The sequence below is a fragment of the Hippocampus guttulatus genome, chromosome 19 (genome assembly GCF_054856545.1).
Source record: "Hippocampus guttulatus isolate MCC_2025c chromosome 19, RoL_Hgut_1.0, whole genome shotgun sequence".
Classification (NCBI taxonomy): Eukaryota; Metazoa; Chordata; class Actinopteri; order Syngnathiformes; family Syngnathidae; genus Hippocampus; species Hippocampus guttulatus.
Window position 1 is genome coordinate 13142377 of NC_141279.1, and position 6000 is coordinate 13148376.

The 6000-nt window shown below is 48.8% G+C and overlaps 1 protein-coding gene across 6 annotated transcripts in view; it reads right to left on the reverse strand.

The window, feature by feature from the left end:
- The window catches only part of tmem94 (transmembrane protein 94), a 112346-nt gene extending 111424 nt beyond the window's left edge, over window positions 1–922 (reverse strand). For all 6 annotated transcript variants that reach the window (XM_086137767.1, XM_086137765.1, XM_086137763.1 and 3 more), the window contains exon 1: window positions 724–922. The gene's annotated coding sequence lies outside the window, so the exon portion shown is untranslated. The remainder of the gene's footprint in view (window positions 1–723) is intronic.
- Window positions 923–6000: the final 5078 nt, after the last annotated feature.

Here is a 6000-nt window from a genome sequence, read left to right on the forward strand (position 1 = left end):
ATATTGACAAGATACGATCACATGAGTCAAGTTACAGCAGCTTTTGTCATCAATGCAACATCAAATATTAAAAAAATGTCATTTGTCTTGTCTTGACAAACAGCACGCCACCACAGCAATAGCGTTCGGCAACAACTCACAAATTTCATCTTTTCAAATCATGAAGGCTTAACACTTTTCCGAGCAAATTCAAAGTAGATCCGGAAGAAGAAAAAACACAAGGAAAGAAAAACTCAAATCATAAAACACTGATTTCACGTAGCCAGTAATACTACCACTCCGATGAAAAATACATTTGCAGATGTCTTCAGAACGCGACGATTATATGCGTGAAATTTGGGATTTTCGAGAGTATGTGCAGAGGAATTATTAAGCATTTCCTCCTTTGTGGCAAAAGAAAGGATAAATGCACATTTTGATGCGTCGCTCCCATCATTCAGTATTTCGATCTCTCTGGCCTCCAAACTGGTATATTATGTTCATGATTGAGAGATACAATACGGCGTGACGACACGATTCGAAGCTCTGTGGTGTCGTGTAGTGGTCGACCGGAACAAGACGCGGTGGCAGTCAGCACAATAATGGCAATAGCACCGTCCTTGAACTGAGCCGTCGACAACTTCACCTTGTTAGGATATCTTATAACTAGCCATTATTGTCAGGCAAAGATGGCATCGCTATCTATGTGTACAGCAGCACTGTTTGGTGCGCCATGTTGCATACCTTTCTTCTTTTTCTTCTTCTTCAGCCCAATCACAGTACTCTACAGACTAATGCAAGTATTGGGCCCCGTCCAAATACCGAGGCAACAGTCTCCGGTCCTGACTAAAGTGGACATCAAGTAGAAGTGCAAGGTGGTGATTGAGAGCGCAGGTTAGATAGAAGCGCCTGAAAGATGCAGTATTGGGACAGTGCGTGTTACGTCATCGACTTGCGCCGCTGCTTGAAGACGTCATCAAACATGGCGCACCACTTTTACGAGAGAGAGAGAGAGAGCGAGAAAGAGAGATTGTGGAATAGTGCCACGTCTGTCAGGCCAATGATATTAAACGTGCCCTTGCGTAAAATCAGTAGTGATAGCAAAATGAAGCACCATAAAGCAGTGAAGCCCTGCAGGGAAATACTTCACACAAGCTTCGGGGCTTCAAGATGAATCATTTCCTCGATTACGTCATCATGTGGACAGGAAAATGTATCACATGCTTGGTGCATGCAATAAAATGGTGGGGTGTAAATCATGCTCTGAACACATAATATGTATTTGAGTAGCGTTTTTACATGAATTGTTCAGTGTTACTTTGTCTATGTTTGTGCTTATGCAACAAGTGAAAATGTGAAATAAGGAGGTAAAATAAAGTGCTTATTCGTTTTGATTTAAAAAATATTTAATCCAAAGTTTTTGGACTCAGGTGGTTTCTTTATTTGCAGAGAATTTCACCTGCTTTTGAACAAACTCTTTCACATGGTACTGATGAAGCAGGGGTGCATACATATGTGATAGCAAGTTAGTATGAAGGCGAATGCATAGCGTTTCTTTGTCGCTTTTATTTCGAACACTCAAACCTATCGTATCATTTCCTGAATCAGTCACGTCGTAAACCCCCTTCGCGGGGCTTCAAACGTCACCACTGACGTATTCAACACGCGCTTCGACTTCCCATTCATGAACCACTCATCTAGATTATTCGGCACACGCTTCAGGGATTAGACCTGTGGAGCACATCACTAAGGGTGTACCCGGCAGAAAATGTCCCTGAGGAGCAAGCAGGCTCCCCACTGCCCGCTCTTCTTGTCGAGAAAATTTTGTCGATTGCATCGAGAGACCAGCCAACCAATTCCATGGTTTGTTTTTAGGATGAAAATACGGCAGGAGGCTAGGGAAGTCAGACAAAGACAGCACATAGACTGTGTGGCCAGCAAGGAGAGGGTGAGGGGAGGACAGGAGCAGAGCAAAAAAAAGCGTCCGTCTTCATCGAGAGCCAAGCAGAAAGCTGCAGTTCTCCCAAGCATTTATTCACATGAAGACTCCACAGACAGAAACGCTGCTTCAGAGTGCGAGGACTGTCTTCTTGAGCCAGTTACAACTTTGGATGAAGAGTCAGCATGTGATCTCACTCCTGAAGAACTTTCATCGAAAGTTGGTCAGACATTGCTCTGTTGTGATGGAGGCAGCTGCACAATCAACGGGTACAGGTTGATCATCTGTAAAATAAATCATATCACATACATATACAGTATATAAATGTTTTACCTGTGGTCTTTTTTGTTTTGTGATTATCAAATGCGGGGACATTATTTTTCAGATGACTTACAAGCTCCTTGTAAATGAAGGCTCACTAAACTTTCTGCAGCTGTCATAGTATCTTCATGGTCGGCGTTGATATCTGTGGAAAAAAAAAATATATATATATATATATATATATATATATATATGGGCGGCCCGGTAGTCCAGTGGTTAGCACGTCGACTTCACAGTGCAGAGGTACCGGGTTCAATTCCAGCTCCGGCCTCCCTGTGTGGAGTTTGCATGTTCTCCCCGGGCCTGCGTGGGTTTTCTCCGGGTACTCCGATTTCCTCCCACATTCCAAAAACATGCATGGCAGGCTGATTGAACGCTCTAAATTGTCCCTAGGTGTGAATGTGAGCGTGGATGGTTGTTCGTCTCTGTGTGCCCTGCGATTGGCTGGCGACTGATTCAGGGTGTCCCCCGCCTACTGCCCGAAGACAGCTGGGATTGGCTCCAGCACCCCCCGCGACCCTAATGAGGATCAAGCGGTTTGGAAAATGGATGGATGGATGGATATATATATATATATGGTTGTGTGTGTTTATAAACTCATTGTCACGTTCCGTATTTGACAGCAGGGGGCAGGCGTTCTTGCTTGCCGCCTGCACACCTGCCACCCATTTGTTGACGATTGCACCTGCTATATCTAGGTACTCCGACAGTCAACTCACTGCCGGAGTATTCCACGCCGTGCCATTTGCTATCGCCTATTCCTTCTCGGTTAAAACACAGATTTGATGACTATTGACTATTATTGCGTGCTTTGATATTCCTCTCGTGTTTGATTTAATATTTTGCCTAAGAACTTTCTCCTTGCCGTTTTTGTTTCGCAAGCGTTTTCTGTTTCCTCGTTATTATTTCCTGGTCCTCTTTTTGACCAGCGTTTTCTGTTGTCCGTTTAGACGGTGATTTTGTGTTATATTAAATCTCATTTTTTGTGACAAAATACTTTTCTGTGTCTGCTATTTCGGGGATCCACTTATCTCTAGTAGTTGCGCACGAAGCGATTATTCTGTCGCTTCGGGCCCAACGTGACAGAATACTACGGCCACCATGGATCCCGCAGACATGGAAAAGATTTTGTCTGCTCTGTCCCGTCAAGAGCAACAGATGAGTCAGCAGGGCCAAGCCATTACGGAACTCCGCGGCGCGGTTTCCACGCTGGCTCATAGTTTCGATCATTTCGAACCTCGTATTGTACGATTAGAGGAACGGAGAGCACCTCCCCCGGTGGTTCATCATACCACCACTGAGGCACCCGTCTCCTTCCCCACAATAAGTAGGGAACCGTCGCTTCCACACCCCCCACATTACGGGGGTGAGCACGGTCGGTGTGGGCACTTTCTCCACCAGTGCTCGCTCATCTTCGACCAGCAACCTTCCGTCTATGCTACTGATGACGCGAAGGTTGCATATGTAATGAGCTTATTGACAGGTCAGGCGGCGTCATGGGCTATGGCGATGAGCGACGCAAAGCCGAACCTCCGATCTTCTTTCCCCGGCTTCGTGGCAGCGTTTCGCCGGGTGTTCCACCATCCCATCCGGGGTAGAGAGGCTGAGGGTCGGCTACTCGAACTCCACCAGGGGAGGCGATCCGTAGCGGACTACTCGATTGAGTTCCGGATTTTGGCCGCCCAGAGTGGCTACGAGGACAGGGCGCTGTGTGGATTGTTTCGTCGCGGATTGAACACCCAGCTCAAGGATGAACTAGCGACCCGCGACAACAGTTCCGACCTAGAGGAGTTAATAGATCTCTCCCTACTGTTGGACAACCGCATGAGAGAGAGAGGCCGGGAGCGTGGAGGTGGTTGGTTCCCGTTCCGGCATGCGACGTACCGTGGGGGATCCCGCGAGACGCCTCGGGCAGCTGGGTCCGGAGACCACCCCCGATCCTGGAATGCTGTCACCAGGGAGCAGCCGATGCAGCTGGGTGGCGGAAGTTCCAGATCGGAGGAGAGACGGCGCCGGTTCAACGATCGGGCTTGGTCTGACAGCGGGCCACAAGGACCTCATGCCGCTCCCGGTCCTCCGGAACCTCAGCCATCTACCTTCACCGAGTACTGTGAGTCACGACCCCGCGCAGAGCCTCCCGAGCCTCGGCGAGCCGACTCCCGGCCGGGGCACCCCAAGAGACTGGAACTCGAAGGGGAGATCAATGGGGCGTCCCGGGCGCGGCGGATCAGGGCTCTGATAGACTCAGGGGCTGATGATTGTTTTATCGACACCGACCTCGCCTCAGAGTTAGGCTGTTTTATCGAAGAGTTGGCCGAGAAGAAGCGCGTTCATGATCTCGATGGGCGCCTCCTGGCGGTTGTAACACAAAGAACCGAAACACTAAAGCTCCAAGTATCCGGAAACCATGTCGAACGCAGACGGTTTTATTTAATGCGGTCTCGAGCCGTTCCGGTTATTCTCGGCTTGCCCTGGCTCAAGACTCACAACCCCGTTATTTCCTGGGAGCGCCCGGCAATAGAGATTTGGAGCCCGTACTGTTATGAGCGTTGTTTACGATCAGCCGTAGGGGGATGCGAACGTGCCGGTGACGACTCCCCTAAAATCATCTGCCTTGACGGAGTGCCAAACTGCTATTATGGTTTACGACAGGTATTCAGTAAGGATCGCGCTCGCTCTTTGCCCCCCGCACCGTCCATACGACTGCGCCATAGACCTGCAAGTGGGCGCTCCGCTGCCGAGTTCACGGCTATATCAGGTGTCTCAACCGGAACAAGAGGCATTAACTGAGTATATAAACAGCTCGCTCACTGCAGGTCTAATCAGACCATCGCGATCACCGTTAGGTGCGGGATTCTTCTTTGTAGAAAAGAAGGACAAGTCGTTACGACCGTGTGTGGACTATCGTGGGCTCAATGACATTTTTACAAAATTAGATTTACGTAGTGCTTACCATTTGGTCCGCATCCGGGAAGGAGATGAGTGGAAGACAGCTTTTAAGACCCCACTGGGTCATTTCGAATATTTAGTCATGCCTTTCGGGCTGACTAATGCTCCCGCAGTTTTCCAAAGCCTGATCAACGACGTGTTAAGGGACGTGCTGAATATTTTCTGTTTCGTCTATCTTGATGATATCTTAATTTTCTCCCGGTCGTTGCAGGAGCATAAACAACACGTCAGACTTGTTCTACAGCGGTTATTGGAAAATAGGCTCTTTGTCAAGGCAGAGAAATGTGAGTTTCATGTACCAGCCATCTCTTTTCTGGGGTTTATTATTGAGCGGGGCAAGCTGAGAGCCGACCCCATCAAAACGAAGGCGGTGGTGGACTGGCCGACACCGGCTAGCCGCAAGGAGCTACAGCGTTTTTTGGGGTTTGCTAATTTTTATCGACGGTTCATTCGCAATTACAGCCAAAAGGCACTCCCGTTAACCCGACTAACGTCCATTAAAGTCCCGTTCCAATGGGACTCGGATGCGGACTCGGCTTTCGCAAATTTGAAAACAGCATTCACTAATCCCCCCGTGCTGCAACATCCTAACCCTGACCACCCTTTCATTGTGGAAGTGGACGCATCGGATTCGGGAGTGGGGGCGGTCTTCTCCCAGCGTTCCCCGGTCGACCAGAAGTTGCACCCCTGCGCCTTTTTCTCTCGTCGTCTCAGTGTTGCCGAGTCAAACTACGACGTGGGCAATCGAGAACTGCTGGCTGTGGTTGCAGCCTTACAAGAATGGCGACACTGGCTCGAGGGGGCTAAGGAGC